The following is a 17249-nucleotide window of genomic DNA, read 5'->3' as shown; positions in this document are numbered from 1 at the left end:
GGTTCTATGGTTTTGGCATGGGTACGTTTTGGTCTTAGAAGTTAGATGAGAGCATGGGAATTGACAAGTGTCAGTTATATACTGGCTAATCTAAATATAGCCGTTACAATCTAAGGACTAAAAAACTTAATTGCAGAACCACTTCTCAAGCTGCAGAGTACAAAGACAATACTCGAAGCTTGCTTAATAATATATCTTCTGATATATGCAATGGTTTAACTATTTCAGCAAGAAATTTCTCACGAATGAAGTGATAGTTTAATTCGATATGTTTGGTTCTTTTATGGAAGGTTGAATTTTTGGTAAGTGGATGACTGAGATGTTATCACAGAATAAATTCATTGTCTGAGGATGAGAAATACCAATTTCCTGCTAGCCAACCCCTCCCTAACAACTTATTCATCAACATCCATAACATTCTCCGGTTGAGACTATATTATGGTGCAAAAATACCCCTAACGTTTTGGACTATGAGCAATTTTATCCTTAAAACGTCTAAAATGATGCAATTTTACACATAACACTAGAAGCCAAGAGCAATTTTACCCCTAACGTTGATAAATTGGGTCAATTTCAGACACTATTATAAAACACAGATATTTTTATTCATTATTGTGCGCCAATTGCATAATAATTTGTTCTAAAAAAAGGATTTCATGTTTTTTATAATTTAATAATAGAATTTGAGATTAATATTTATAAATTCGGTGGATTTTTTGAATTTTTTTTGTCTAATCCGTAGAAAAAACAATGTTGTATATTTTTTTATTTTTTTATTTTTTTATTTTTTTTCACATCCCAACGAATGTTTGTGATTTATTACTGATAAAATGAAATACGTATGAAGTGTAGATAATGAGATTTATGACCGAGAAGACAGTTTGATGAATTATTTCTCAAATTGATCCAATTTGTTAATGTTAGAGGTAAAATTGCTCTTGGCTTACAACGTTAGGGGTAAAATTACGCCATTTTAGACGTTAGAGGTAAAATTGCTCCTGGTCCAAAACGTTAGACGTATTTTTGCACCTTAATCCATTAGGAAAAGAAGTAAAAATCCCTTAATTCCTATTGGGTTCGTTAGTTAGAGAAAAATAATCAATGAGAGTTTGGTTTTGAGTATTATCTATCACTAGCTTGGGACGAGGAATATACTTTCTACGAGGAAACATCACGCCTAGCCCATACTAATGGTCTGAACAATAATCGTTTCCTTTGTGGCACTTTTCTCACCACAAACACTCGTTCCTCTGCTCATATCCACATCAACATAATTATTTTCAGTTTTAATCGAGTAAACTCCCATTCAAGTAAGAATCCTTTAAATGATTATAACATACTCACTTGGTACAAACAACATGTAGATTTTAATATTCTACAAAAAAAAAAAAGTTATGTGGTTTGATAAATTTACAAAATAAAAGTTTATAGTATAGATTGTGTTTACAAAAAAATATATATATATATATATTTTAAATAACACTGTTAAATTATGATTATAACTAAAAACATTTTAACTGTAAAAAAATTATACTAACATCTCGACAAAGCACAGTGTCTTAAATCAAATCGCAGCTAGTAAAATAAATTTAAATATCAATTTAGTTCATAAACTGTTAAATTAGTAAAAAACGTAAAATGTAAATATAACTTTTATAAAAGATAAAAATGTTCTTGAATGTCACGAGAACTTACTAGTAAATAGATTGTTTTATAAAAAACATAAAACAAATCTTTATTTACAAACATTTAAATCACTTATTTATATTTGCAAACAAAGTAAACCGCATGTTGTTCCCGTCCTATTATGTAAGTTATTCTAGGATTTTCACACAAATTAAGAAATACAATTAATATGAAGTTAAATTAATAAACTTATAAAAATTCTTTCCTATGTAACGGTTCGAGAATAAGTATTGGAATGTTAAAAAACACATGGATATAAGACAAAAATTCAATGCATAGACCAAAAAGCCAAATTAGAAATTCTTACAAAACTAAAGCTACTTATATTTTGGAAAAACATTCATTTTCTAAGCTGATTTATATAATAGGATGGATGGAGTAATTTTTTTACTTTGCGCCAAATAATATTCAATACTGAGACCGAAAAATAAATAGAATTTTGTAGACTTCTATTTAAAAAAAATTACTTTCTAAAATGATTTATATAATGTGATAGATAGAGTATTTTTTTTTTTTTGGCAAACGTATAATTAAGTCCCTGAACATTATATGTTTTAAGGATCAAACTCATAATCAATTATTTTTCCACATTGAGCCATTGATCATTGATTCCGTTATAAATTTAGCCATTATTTAACTTTTTCGTTGAGTTTGGACGGGACGTTTCGTTAGTGCCGGCCTATTGACGTGGACAAATAAAAATAAGAATTTATTGACTATGAGAGATAGAGAGTGAAAAGTGAAAAGAACTTATAAAAATCAATTTCTAGTAAATTATTCCAAACCCGATCTTCTTCTCTTCCATTTTGCAAATTTCAGCATTAAAATCACCAAATCGATCTTCTCATTTTCCAAATTGGATTGAAAAATTAAATAAGGGTTAAATCCATAACAGAATCAATGATCAAATACTTAATGTAACGTAGAAAAATAATTGAACAAAAATCTGATCTTGAATATATAAAGTTTAGATACTTAATTATATATATTTTTAGGGTAATTAATTTATTAGTCCATACATTTTGACAAAACACACTGTTTAGCCCTTGTATTTTCAAAAACACACGGTAAAGCCCCTAACGTTTTTCTCGGTTAACTGTTTAGTTCCTAATATTTTTCTCGGTGAACTGTTTAGTCCATTCCATTAGACTCTCATGAAGATTCTGTTAGTCAATTTGGATTTGCATTCTTCTTTTCCTTTATTTTCATTTCCTTTAAACGCTAATGCATCTAAAATCAACTTTGAGTGTTTTTCTTCTTGATTTTCTTCTTAATCGTTCAAATTCGTAAGCATTGGGTCTGTTCTTTTTCTTGTTCTCCATACAAATAGCTTCTTCTTCTAAATTGGATTTCCTCTTCCGAAGTTTGAAGGTAAATAGTAAAGGGTCATTTAGTCATTTCCGAAGTCATAAATGGTAAAAAATCTAACAAACAGACGGAATGACTAAACAGTTTACTGAAAAAAAAGATTAGAAACCTTACCATGTGTTTTTGAAAATATATGGACTAAATAGTGTGTTTTATCAAAATATAGAGACTAATAAATTAATTACTTTTTTTTATGCAACATTTGAAACAATCATCAAATTGCATTACATATTATGTTAGGGTAAATTTCATCTATGGTGTACAACCTTTGTCTCATTTCACACTTTGGTGTACAACCTTCAATTTGTCTCACTAATATGTACGACCTTATAGGTGACCTCCCACTTTGGTGTACAGCCGGTAAAAATGACCGGTCAACACCTGGTCATCATGCCACCTCATCATTTTCTTTCAAATCATTAATAAAGTGGGTCCCACAAATTATAAAAAAATCAATTTTTTTCCATTTTCCTTTTTACCCTTGTTCCTTCATCTCTTTATCTTCTTCTCTATTTCTTTCTCACTCTTAAAATTTCTTTCTCTCTCTAACTCTTTTCTCTTTAAATCTCTTTCTCTCTCTAACTCACCTCTCTCTCTAACATGGTGTGAAATTGATTCTTAAATTTAAGAAAATGAAAGCTTAAGATTATTGCCCAATTGTAACCACGCATTTCATCTTGTATTGAATGGTTGAAATCAAATGCAAGTTGTCCTCTTTGTCGAGCTAATATTGCTTGCAACCACCGCAGCCTCAGCCACCACCATCGGTAATTGAAGAAACTCTGCCGGCGATAACTACAGCCCAAAAATTTAAATACAGGAGTAATGATTATGTTTTAGTGGTTCAGGATTTAGAGAGATCTCATATGGTTGAAATTAGAGATGATGATGGGATTCAAAAAATTAGAAGGTCAGGTTCATTGAATTCTTCATGTTTGTCAATTAAGGAGGATGATGAAATGAAGAAAATTGGAAGATTGGATATGGTAAGAAGTTCAGTTGCTTTGAAGCGATCAGTTTCAACAGGTGGAATCATGTTCATCACAAGGTATGACAATGGCAGGACTTCTTTTGATTCCTAATTGATTTATATATATAATGTATTTTTTTTTCTTTTCTCCATCATGTATAATTAACCATTACTTTTACTTTTACTTTTTTGTTAACATTATTGAAGAAAAAAAATACAGAAGGAGAAGAAGGTATACCATTACAGAAACCTTGGATATAAATTTGACAAAGAGAATATGATTTCTTTTTTGTTCTCACTTGGTAAAAAAGAGAAATTTTAATGTACAGTTTAACAATTTGATCTAAAGTGAAACCACGGGCTAAACAATCTCAATAAAAATTTAAGAATATATTTCACATCATGTTAGAGAGAGGGAGGGGGTAAGTTTAGAGAGAGAGAAATTTAAAGAAAGAGGTGTTAGAGAGGGAAAGAAATTTGAAGAGTGAGAAAGAAACAAAGGGAAGAAGACGAAGAGATTGGGGGATAAAGGTAAAAAAGGAAAAAAAATAAAAATTGATTTTTTTTATAATTTGTGGGTCCTACTTTATTAATGATTTGAATGAAAATGATGATGTGGCACGTTGACCGGACGTTGACCGGTCATTTTCACCGGCTGTACACCAAAGTGGGAGGTCACCTATAAGGTCGTACATATTAGTGAGACAAATTAAAGGTTGTACACCAAAGTATGAAATGAGATAAATGTTGTACACCATAGATAAAATTTACCCTATTATATTAATATAAATTACATCATATACGTGAAATAATAATATTAAAAAAAAAATCACTTGGATAATATTGCTAACCAAGATTTTCAGGAAAAAGGAATCAGTTTTAACCCTTTTTTGGGGGTTAAATTAACCAAAGCTTATCGTTTCAATATAATATGTGAGCTGCTATATACGTCAAATTTTTTTTCATCCACCGCACTCTTTTGATATTTATGCCCTTTTTATTTTATTTTTTTAAAAACTCAATTTTTTTTTCTCTCTTTCTCTCCCAAGTCTAAAAACCCGAATTTGACGAAAATGGATCTCAGTATTCCCGAAGACCATGATTTCGAACACGAAGTAATCTTACGCTATAAATTTAAATTAAAAATTCGTTTTTTAAATTTTGAATTTTTTTTAAGGAATAAGCCTAAACGGATGCGCCATCCAATTCTACCATACGGTGGAACGAGCGCGGAACCCAGTTCCACCTTACGGTGGAACGGATGCGCCACCCGTTCCACCTGATGGTGGAACGGGTGCGCCATACTTTCCACCTGGCTGACGCCGTTGCCACCACGGGCGGAACGAACAGTTCGTCCGTTCCGCCCGTGGTGGCAACGGCGTCAGAGTTCCGTTTAGGCAAAAAAACAAAACGGGTTCCGCCTCCGGAACCCGTGATTTCGGACATATTTTTTAAAAAAAAAAACTTATCGGAAGATTCATTAAGCCTTTTCCCCTTCCTTTATTTGGCGGTATGTCGTTTTAGGTCGGGTTTTATGAAAAGCTTCAAAACCTAGAGAGGATTTGAGAGTTTTTGATTATTGGTTTGAAATTGTGAAGAGGGCATAAATGTCAAAAGAGTGCGGTGGAAAGTATAACTTTTGCGGTATCAATAACTATATAACATTCATCGTTTCAATTCCTCCGTCTTTATTTGTTAGGGATTTCCCATTCATATCACCGCCGCCAACCCAAATCCCCTAAATCGATCTCAGATCAACTACACCTTCACTTTCAAACGCCTTCTTTCTTTCTCTTCTTCCGCTTCAGCTTCAGCTTCAGCCTCACCTCCCACTCGTCCTCGCTTCCTTTGATCAGCTTCTTAGTATGCATCCTCGACCTTCCGTGATTGAGTTCACCAAATTGTTATCTGCACTCGTTAGGATGAAAGATTTTCTGACTGATATTTCCTCGTCGAATCAGATGGAATTGGTGAGAATTAAGCCTCATCTTTGTAACATTTTAATTTATTGCTTCTGCTGTTTAGGGCGTGTTAATTTTGGGTTCTCTGTTTTGTCAAAAACTTTCAAGTTTGATTTTCAGCCTAATCAGATCAACTTTGTAAAGAAGGATTTATAGTGAAGGGTCCTTATATGATCAACACGATGATTCAAAGGGTATAGAATCTAATGTTGGTACTCTGTGGATTACCTGATCAAATCAAATGCATAGGGCAAACAAAGTTTTTAATTCATCCCGAAGAAGAGCTATAAACTTGATGTTATTACTTACAACATCTTGATTAATTGGCATAGATGCGGCAGTTGAGCTCATTGAACATTTACTTATGCCTTTGCAAGAGATTTTTGAGTAAACGTGCATAAGTGCTACTCTCATGCATAAGCGCTACTCTGTGAACATTTACTTATGCTCCTCGAACTGCATTTACTGTTTATGCAAATATGAACATTTACTTATGCTCCTGGAACTGCATTTATTATTAATCCATCCTTAGCTTTCTGTGGCAACAAATGTCAAGAGCTACACTTAACTTAGTCAAACATGAACTCGGAGGAGGGTTTACTTGGAGTTTCATTCGATGGAACTGTGTTATCTCCCAACAGTTCAAAATTGGCTGTGGCATTACAGATAATGGAAGAGTGTTTTCTGCCGATATTTGACGATAAAACTGGAGTCAATCTGATTCATAATTCTAGAAAAGGGAGATGAAATGATAGCGGTATGAATTAGCAGAGATGCCTTTTATAGGGACACGTGAGGAGTATCGCGAGGAAGGAATGTGCAATTGAAACCGGTCTATGCTCTTTAAATGTCGAAAAACTGGCGATTCGTATCTAAGTGTAACCTGGGCAGCTTTGATAAATGACTTTTGTAAATGTGGAAAGCGCACATTTCAAGAAATGGAAATGGACAAGATGTATCCATATATAGTATCCTAATTTATGGCTTGTGGCTTGTTCAAAGTTGGAAGGTTTAAAGATACAATCAGCTTGATTTAGAAGCTTCTGAAGACAATGACATCTCACGGGATAGTTGCTCTTATAATGTGATTATTCATGGAGTTCTCCAGCACGAGGATTAGTCAAAGGGCATCAGAACTCATTCGTGAAATGCGTGACAAAGGCTTCTCAGCCGATAACACCAGAATAGATCTGGTAACAAAGTATAATTATATTTTGAAATCACTGTAAATTTCAGTCCCTAAAGTTCATTTTCTCAATAAATTCTTCTAATGATTTTTTTTTTTTCCGTTGTAAATGATTGTTACTTTAATGTATCTTAATATTAGTTTGATGCCTCTAGTTAATTATACAGAGGCACCAACACTTAATAGGATGTATGTCCTAGCAATAGTAACTTTTGGATTGAAAGAGATATTATTGTAATGCCAATTATGCAATGGAATTCATTTTATTTGTAGGCTTATGACCTATTACATTATATCACTAAGCTCCTTTATTGATCATTGTTTATCTCCTGCTTTCGATGTTTTTTATTAATTATATGTGAAATTGTTAGAAGCTAGTGCTTTGCATTTTGAAAGAATTCAAATCTTCAAATTTACTCTAACAAGAATCAGATCAGTTCATTGGGAGGTTCATCAAATGCAAAATTTGTTTCAAATATGTTGATGACAGATTGTTGAATTCTGCAATTTGAACTCTTTCAAAATTATTAAACAACCGATTGTGTTAGTTCTTGAATTCGAAGATTACACATGTTTTCTAATTCCATTGGACCATACATCAGAAAAAAAATTTGCTTGATTTATCTGTATATTTTCTTTACTTTATTTTTTCTTGTCTGTTTCCATTGCTTCAATTCTTGTTTCTTCTGTTGAATCAGAGATAATATCACTGAAGTGCGCCCGAGTTCTCATATCATCATAGTTGTGTGGCGCAGGACATGCAATAATGTTTCAACAATAATTTTTCAACCAATCCTATGATTTTGAGACTCTACTTATTCTTGGTTGCAATCATTCTCTTTTCTTTTTTATGTGAGCAAGTTTTCCAATGATAAGAAGGTTTATATTAAATCGCTTTTTCTGATATGTGAGCAAGTTTTGTGTTATCAAGTTGATCTCATGTGTGTCGATAACAGCATGTTTATCTATTCTAAAACTATTATGAGTCTTAAACTATGGACAAATTTGAAATGATGTTAATATTCAGGAATTGAAGGAACAGAAATGTTATATTTCCTTTGGGATAAAGAAACATGAGATGGAAATTTTTTCAGTCTTAATTGCCATCATTTTGTAGTTATTGGATTCTTTATTTTTCCTCAGTACATGAGCTGTAATTTCATTTTTTTAGCTAATGTGTTTATTCGTTTTCCTTTATTTTTGTGGACTTCTTCATTTATGTTTTAGTTTTTATGTTCTAATTATGTGTGGACTGTCGGAACCTGCTATTCTGTAGTTAGGAAGAACAGAAAACCTTCAATTTTTTGTTATCCATAATGGATGTTTTCTGAAGTATAGCAGCTTGTTGAAGTTTCATTGAGAGCTTACTTTAATTTAATAAGTTCATTTCATTTGCTAAATTTGTTTCCAATATGTTGACAATGTTTTTGCACCTTTCTGCTGTCTCGGGACTTTAGACTATTCAAATAAGTTATTCCTGAATTTATCCTGGAGATCTTGTAAGCTGTGGATATCCATACTGTTGTTTATTGTTTTTTTTCCCTTTTTTCTTGCTATGATGTATAAATTTTGTGGCTGATCGATCAGGAATCGTAAAATTCATATCAAATTCAAAATATTATAATGGATATGAAACAGTCTGCTTCAATTATACTAAGCAAATATCAAATTTACTGGCTATAGAACAGTCTGCATCACTTTCTCTCATTTGTTCTTGGACCAGGTGATAATTTCCTCCTTTCATTCTTCAGCAAACAATAAAGTCCAAGGCACCCTACCTGTTGAATAGATGATGGTTAGAGGGCAGGTAAATAAGCAAATGATATATTCTATTATTTTTGCTCTTTATTGGTACCCTGCAGATTTCTCTGCTTCTGTTGCCTCCACCACTGTCGCCAGCTGCTAATCATTTTGCTCTTTATTTTTGCTCTTTATTGGTACCCTGCAGAATAAATATTGTGTTAATTTTGGGTAACATATTTTGGTTGGCTTTCAGAGCACTTCTGAAGCCTCTTTCAGAGCACACGGCTTCTCCAATGTATAATTCAGCTGTTTGTAAGTAAAACCAAGTCATTTGTTTGCTTCACAGCCTCTCTTGACACGGTTTCATGATGTTATTCTTAGAAAACTCTGATGGCTTGTTTGGTTCATGGCATGTGGGAGGAATGGGATAGTTATTCTTACATTTAGTTGAAAATTTTGGATGGAATAGCTATTCCATGGAATGTGTATTCCATGTTTTTGTGGAATAGCTATTCCTCATTTTAACCTTTACAAAAGCACATTTGAATAATTGATGGAATAGATAATATAATATTAAATATTTGAATAATTGATGGTAATAATTAAATTTTTTAAAGAAAACGATTACATTTGAAGGTAATGTTGTCTTTTGAATAATTTTTTTTATCTATTCAGTCTTATTTTATTCAGTGTAGGTATAGTTTCTGTTCTATTCCTTTCCGTGAACCAAAAGTTCATTTCATTTGCTAAATTTGTTTCCAATTTGTTGACAACGTTTTTGCACGTTTCTGCTGTCTCGGGACTTTAGACTATTAAAATAAGTTATTCCTGAATTTATCCAGGAGATCTTGTAAGCTGTGGATATCCATACTGTTGTTTATTGTTTTTTTTTTTTTTGGTTTTTTCTTGCTACGGTGTTTAAATTTTGTGCCTGATCGATTAGGAATCGTAAAACTCGGATCAAATTCAAAATATTATAATGGATATAAAACAGTCTGCTTCAATTATATTAAACAAATATCAAATTTACTGGCTATAAAACAGTCTGCAACAATTTCTCTCATATTTTTTCTTGGACCAGGTGATAATTCCTCCTTTCATTCTTCAGCAAACAATAGAGTCCAAGGCAGGTAAATAAGCAAATGATATATCCTATTATTTTTGCTCAATCCTCTTTATTGGTACCCTGCAGCTTTCTCTGCTTCTGTGGCCTCCACCATTGTCGCTAGCTGCTAATCATTCATAGACAGAATAACATAACTTTTGTGTTAATTTTGGGTAACATATTTTTGTTGGCTTTTTGAGTACTTCTGAAGCCTCTTGCACATGGAGAAGCTGTAATGCATATGTTTGCTTCATGGCTTCTCCAATGTATAATTCATCTGTTTTTTACAGTAAAACCAAGTCATTTGTTTGCCAGCCTCTCTTGACACGGCTTCATGATGTTATTCTGAGAAAACTCTGATGACTTGTTTGGTTCATGGAACATGAGAGAAATAGAATAGCTATTCCTACATTTGGTTGATAATTTTGGATGGAATAGCTATTTCGTGGAATGTGTATTCCATGTTTTTGTGAAATAGCTATTCCTTATTTTAACCTTTACAAAAGTACATTCGAATAATTGATGGAAATGGAATAGATAATATATATTAAATATTTGAATAATAGATGGTAATAATCAAAATTTTAAAAGAAAAATTTTACATTTGAGTGTAATGTTGTCTTTTGAATAATTTTTTTATCTATTCCTAAAGAATATTATGTTCCTTAGGAATAACTATTCTATTCTATTCCGTGAACCAAACGGCACCTAAATATTTTGTTCATGCTTTGTAGGTCCAAAAGTGCAAGTGATGTTTGCAAAGAGAAATTGTTTAAGTTCATGCTTTGTACTTTCTATTCAGGAAAACGATTTTTCATATGATTGCAGTAAGGAAAACAGTTCTCTGGAAAGAATTAGATGACATTTCCCTCTTTTCAATTTTCAGGAACCTACCTGATGATAATGCTTTTGTCCATATGAATAATGCATTTTGTGAAAGCTTGATGATGGCTGGCTTGTTGGGGCACAATAGTAGGCCAGGCATAGCTGTTGATTCCATTGGTAATTTTCTTCTGTTTACATTCTATCAGCTAATTTCGGAGTTTATTAATGCATTCAATCCTCAGAATTTTATGGCTGCCAATGGATTGTAATCATAGGAATAGTAGACCGAGCCCAGAGACATGATATTGAGCCTTCAATTTCTTTGCAACTTTCATCCTTTCTATGAGCACTTATTCCTCACTCGCTGCAGTTGCTGCTGGAGCTATCCGATATAGACTCGGAATAATCCGACTCTTGTCTTCTTTATCTGGAAGATGAAAAAATCGCACTCTTATCCTTCTTAATCCCCATCAGATTTCTGGCGCTAGTTATCAGCGCCAATAAGGGGTGTGAGAACAATAGGGCTTATGTATTTATTAGCAGTCATGAAAATATTCAATCAAACCTTGCATATATCCGTTCTGTAGTTGTATATAAATTTAGAGTTGAATTACAAATAGAAAAGACTTCCTCTGGTTTTCTTCAATTTCATTCTGTAGCAAGGTAAGTTTCCATCTCCCATCTCTGTTTTTCTTCGATTTGGTTCTATGGTTTTGGCATGGTTTGGTCTTAGAAGTTAGATGACAGCATGGGAATTGACAAGTGTTAGTTATATACTGGCTACTCTGAATATAGCCGTTACAATCTAAGGACTAAAAAACTTAATTACAGAAACACTAATTAATACCCTGATATTTACATAATGTTTAATACCCCTCTAGCTGCAGAGTACAAAGACAATACCCGAAGCTTGCTTAATAATCGTTGAAAATCTGCTGGAGGTAGTGCCTTTGTCGCCTGTGGCAAAGCAAGTCCCCCCTGTTGCTATGACATTTACTGTTGGTGTATGACTCGCTAACAATATATACGGTGGGATGCAGTTTGTTCATTAGGCAAAGTGGAGTGGGAACTTTTGAAGATCTTCAAGCGATTAAAGCAGTTTTGGTGAATATGAACCAACCAGGTAAGCTTTTTCATTCCCATTGTCCTGCTTTTAAAAACAGCTAATTCGAATTTAGGATATTTTCTTTTTATGAATTAGTTCATATTCCAACTTATTTAAATCATATTGAAATGTGTCTGTTTGTTAAACACCATATTTCAAGTTATTTGATTGATTTGTTTATGTAGTACATATTTGTGAGACATTATAGATTTTCTTTTAAGGCATGAAGTAAGCTGGTTTGTTGGTTGCTAATGCATTCAGTTGGAAAATTTTCCTTTTAAATGTTTTTTGTGTACATTTGTGGATAAGCATACAAATGCATATAACATTTCATCTTGAAACTTTCAACATGCTTTTGAAATTGAAACTTCATCAATTTTGTTGTCAAGAGCAACAACCAAAAGATGAGAGTACTTGTTAAGATTGCCTGATTTTCACTTGGTCTTAGATTAGCTTGAACACTGTGTTGCCACAGATTTGGCAATCTCTAGAAAAATATCTTTGTGGCTTATGTATTAGAGTTCACCAAGGTAGAAAACAATATGAATGACTTTGTCTCTAATTATCAACAGTACCAATATGCCACAGCAGACGAGGAATGTTATGATTATGAAGATGCTCATTGTTATACAAGTGATGATAAGACTCTCCATACAATTGGACGAATTATTTGTGATGTCTCGAGTATGCTTTATAATACATGTCAACATGTTGTCTACAGCTCTCAATATTTTGAGAATTTGACATTTCTTTTTGTTAGAGCATAAGTCAGTGTAATTAATGAATAGCATCCCTAAGGCTGCTGTAAGGCTGTTAGAGCTGCTCATAGGGTCAGTTTGTCTCCTTGATTGAAGGAGAACCTTGTGTATATGTGTGTATTGCTCTTAAATAAAATATATCAATGTAGACTCTTAATCTACATGGTATCCCATGGATTTATCTCTATTTCCATGGTCTGTTACATGGTATCAGAGCCTTGTTTCGGCTTCTGTATTCGGTTTATGGATTGAGATTCCAGAATTGGTTTTCTGCTTTGTGAGAAGAATTTATGGGTTCTTATTTTTGGGCCGTTTCTTTCAGCATTACTGTGAGCAGACTGTTTGGACCTAATTCCAAGTCTAAGTTCTTCTTCCGCCGCTGCCTCTCTATTTCCGTCCTGCCTGTCCGGTTAGTTTTCTGGTGAATCTCCATTTGTGTTGATATTTCTGGCAGCCTCTTGTGGTGATGTTTTAAATGGGTTTCTGTTTTTCCGTTTCCAACAAGGATTGTTGTTCAGTTGTTGTCTCGTCGTCTACCTTTTGCCTGACCGATTTGTTCTTCTGAGTTGCATCTTCCAGATTATACTTTATATTCTAAAGTATCTTAAGCTTTTTGTTTTGAGTTGTATTATGTTTAAGACTATATTATAAGTATAGGTCAATATAATTAATGAATAGTATGTCTAAGGCTGCTGTAGGGCTGCTAGAGCTGCTGGTAGGGTCAGTTTGTCTCCTTGATTGAAGGAGAACCTTGTATATATTACGTGTATTGCTCTTAAATAAAACATATCAATGTAGACTCTTAATCTACATGGTATCCCGCGGATTTACCTCTATTTCCATGGTCTGTTACACTTTTTTAATAGTTCTCAATAGTGTGCATCAACTATTCATTCTGTTCGACATAATTAGCAATTTAGGTGCTTCATTGCTTGTGCAGATGTGTTTGTATTTATTTATGTTTTTTTCTGTGATACTTCAATATAGCAGGGAGTTGTATTTATTCCCAAAATAATTATTGAAGGAATAAAAGGTTAGGAGAACATAGCAAGGAAAAAAAATCCGAAGTTTAGTTTTCCTAAGATGAATATATGTGCTTTAGAATTGATTCAAATAAAGGAAATAGGGCCTTGGAATTGTTTTGGTCTTTTGAGTGATAGTTTCTGATATGTATTATTGTCACAATTTATTTGAAGGTGGTTATAATACTACCTTAAGTATAGAACCTGAAAGTTGATGCTTCTAGTTTAGTTTCATTTTCCTAATTCCTTGTTCCTGCTGTCAGTTATCCTTGCTTCGTATATGGGGAAGTTCTGTTCTACACTAACTTTACATTGAATGCTTTATGAATACATAAATATATCAGTTAGGAGACGGTAGTTAGTCCCTCAATAATTTAAGGCATGAAGTATGCTCGCTTGTTGGTTGCTAATGCATTTATAGTATGATCACTAAACTTCAAAACGTAGCATAAGATTCACTCTCTATTTAGGAAGAATAGAAAACCTTCAATTTTTCACTGAAAATATCAGTTGTTATCCATAATGAATGTTTTCTGAAGTATAGCAGCTTGTTCATGTTTAAATTTTGTGCCTGCAAATAAAATGCTGGAACTATGTCTCTTTTTTATTTTTCAACATGGATCTGATGAAGGATCATCCTTGATGGATTTAAAGTTATTAATATCAAATTTACTGATAATAAAACAGTCTGCTGCAATTTCTCTCAACCAGATGATATTTCCTCCTTTCATTCTTCAGGAAACAATAAAGTCCAAGGCGCCCTACCCGATGGTTAGAAATCAGGTACATAAGCAAATGATACATGCTATTATCTTTGTTCTTTATTGTTAGAATCCTGCAGCATCAAATTTACGACAGGACATTAGAAGAATAATACTTGTCAAGAGGAGCTGGTGTGTGTTTATAGGTAATTAGTAAAAACTAGAGTTTATATTCTTAACATTATAAACCATTAAAATTCTTGTGATAAATTTTGTAATACTTCTAGTCTGTAAATACGTACAAAGTTATACAAATCAAATTGTATTCTGTCTTTGCATTTGCGTTTGCGTTTGCCTTTAATTAATGTGTTTATTTTTCACTTTTGAGAACACGAGAAAAACATTGCAAAAACAATATAGAGAGGAAAAACTCAAATATCAGACTTAAGTTCCAGTATCCAATCTGGAAAATTCACAGTTGCTAGTGCTTATAATTTGTTGAAGAGCAATAAACCAACTGTTAGTTTGTCGAACATAGTTTGGGGATACCGTTTTGTTCCTGGTTGCAGTTAAATTGTTTGGTTGGCCTGTGTAATTGCTGTCAAAAGTGTATTAATAAAAGGTTCGTGTTTTGCGGCCAAAATGAAGAATCAGTGGAGCATCTATTTTTTTGTAGTCTTTATAGAGCAGGTGTCTTTCAATGTAAAACTACTGATACCTTTGTTTTCTGTTTTGTTGTTTGAGTTTTTGTGCCTAATAAAAGGTTCTTATGTCGGAGATTAATATAAGATCTATGATTGGGCCTTAACTATAAGTTCGAGCTTTTAGTTCAATCGGTTCCATGACATCGTATCAGAGCCTCTAGGACCAAACGGTCGAGGGTTCGAGTCCCGGCAACCTCATTAATTTGTGGAATTAAAACACATGGCGGGATGGGCCTGTGTTGTGCACGCTGCAAGCCCAAGGGGCATTTGCGTGTGGGGGTGTGTCGGAGATTAATATAAGATTTATGATTGGGCCTTAACTATAAGTTCGAGCTTTTAGTTCAATCGGTTCCATGACATCTTATTCATTTAAAAAAGAGACATGTAAAGAATTGTGCAAGGAATCTACTATAAAGTGATCCAATTAGAGATTTAATCAACTCAACAAATAAAGCTGGATCCGAAACAAAAAATTTCATATGCACCTTAATAAGCAAGTAAATTTGTTCATTCACCATTAGATATAGGCTTATTAAATCTAAACCTCGTGATGTTTTGAATATCCACCTTAGGATTCTAATAAACCTAAGTCTAACTGTGATGCTCATTAAGGTGCATGTGATCAAGACTGTGATCCGAAAAATGTATTTTTCTAAATATAAAAAGCTGACCTTTTGTAGCATATTGACAAGGTTGTATTGTAGTGTCTTTTTTCACTATGCATTCAATCCTCGGAATTTTATGGGTTGTAATCATAGGAATAGTAGGCAGAGTCCAGAGACATGATATTGAGTCTTCAGTTTCTTCGCAACTCACTTATATTAAGCATCGGGTTTTTCATGTCACTCGGAGGACCCTCAATTTATATTTGAACACGTATATTGTGACTCCACGTAATAATTAAAATAGTGGAGCCTCTTATAATATGTGTGAGTCCATATTACACGTGTCAAAATATGTATGGAAGATCCTTCATTTGATATGGAGAACTCGGTGCTTCTAATAAATTGCCGTTTAAGGCAAATTATTAGAAACACCCGGTTTTCTATGTCACTCGGAGGACCTTCCATACATATTTTGACACGTGTAATATGAACTCACACATATTATAAGAGGCCACACTATTTTAATTATTACGTGGGATCACAATACACGTGTCCAAATGTGAATTGGGGATCCTTCGAGTGACATAAAAGACTGGATGCTTAATATAAGAACTCTCAGTTTAGATCATAAAGATCACAAATGTCCAACTTGCTTAGAAGAATATGAAATTAAGATAAGTAAGAGCTTTGTTGTAAATATCCGCTAATTGAGCACCAGTGCAGATATGAGATATAACAATCGATCGTACCATCATGAATAACATCTCAACTAAAAATGCCAGTCCATTTTAATATACTTTGTGTGTTTATGAAAAAATAATATATTAGCCGTTATATGAAGAGTAGTTTGACGTGACATCTCAATTTTATGTGAGCACCACTCGGCATATTAAGAAAAATGTAATTACACATTTTAATTGACAATTGATATGTCATATGAGTTAATTTGTAATAAAAAATTTAATTGAAAATCCTTATTTAATTGAATTAATTTTTTGTAATCAATTCCGGTGGAAAATCAAAAAACATTTAAAGTGACTTTATTGAGACAAAAACAAACTTAAGTGATTTTATCAAGACAAAATAAACTTTTATGACCTTTTAATGATATTATTCAAACTTTTATGACTACCGGTGCTAGTTACCTCCACAAAATGATGCATAAATTACCCCCACAAAAAATGCTAAAAACTTCATATAACAGAATTCGATTTTTTTGTTCAAAACTAATGGATAGATTTTTGGATTAATTTCAAATAAATGAATTATGGCTCTACGTTTTTATAAATTGGTATTTGTGGATTTTTTTTGTTACAAACTGAACCATGTGGTTTGCAAAATTTTAATTTTTTGTTAGACTTTACCAAATCTGACCTATAACGACCTCAAATTGAAATTTTCAAGAATTAAATAATATTTTAATCAACTTTAATTATTCAACTTTTTAGGGTTGAGGTTATTTAAATGTTGTTTTTAATGAGAGAGAAATATAATGTTCGGAGAGAGAAAA

The 17249-nt window shown here is 32.8% G+C and overlaps 1 long non-coding RNA gene across 3 annotated transcripts; it reads left to right on the top strand.

Annotated features, from left to right (window-relative positions):
* Positions 1 to 5711: 5711 nt before the first annotated feature.
* On the top strand, positions 5712 to 14710 carry LOC136231112 (uncharacterized). Of its 3 annotated transcripts, XR_010689681.1 has the most exons (7): positions 5712 to 5994; positions 8895 to 8978; positions 9996 to 10044; positions 10906 to 11021; positions 11885 to 11967; positions 13030 to 13116; positions 14468 to 14710. It is a non-coding gene; the product is annotated as an uncharacterized lncRNA (long non-coding RNA). The 3 variants fall into 3 exon arrangements; XR_010689680.1 differs by having other exon boundaries at positions 13030 to 14710; XR_010689682.1 differs by having other exon boundaries at positions 11726 to 11967; positions 13030 to 14710.
* Positions 14711 to 17249: the final 2539 nt, after the last annotated feature.

The sequence above is a fragment of the Euphorbia lathyris genome, chromosome 5, assembly GCF_963576675.1.
Source record: "Euphorbia lathyris chromosome 5, ddEupLath1.1, whole genome shotgun sequence".
Taxonomy (NCBI): domain Eukaryota; kingdom Viridiplantae; phylum Streptophyta; class Magnoliopsida; order Malpighiales; family Euphorbiaceae; genus Euphorbia; species Euphorbia lathyris.
The sequence above is the reverse complement of the archived record's forward strand: the minus strand, read 5'-3'. Positions and strand labels throughout refer to the sequence as shown.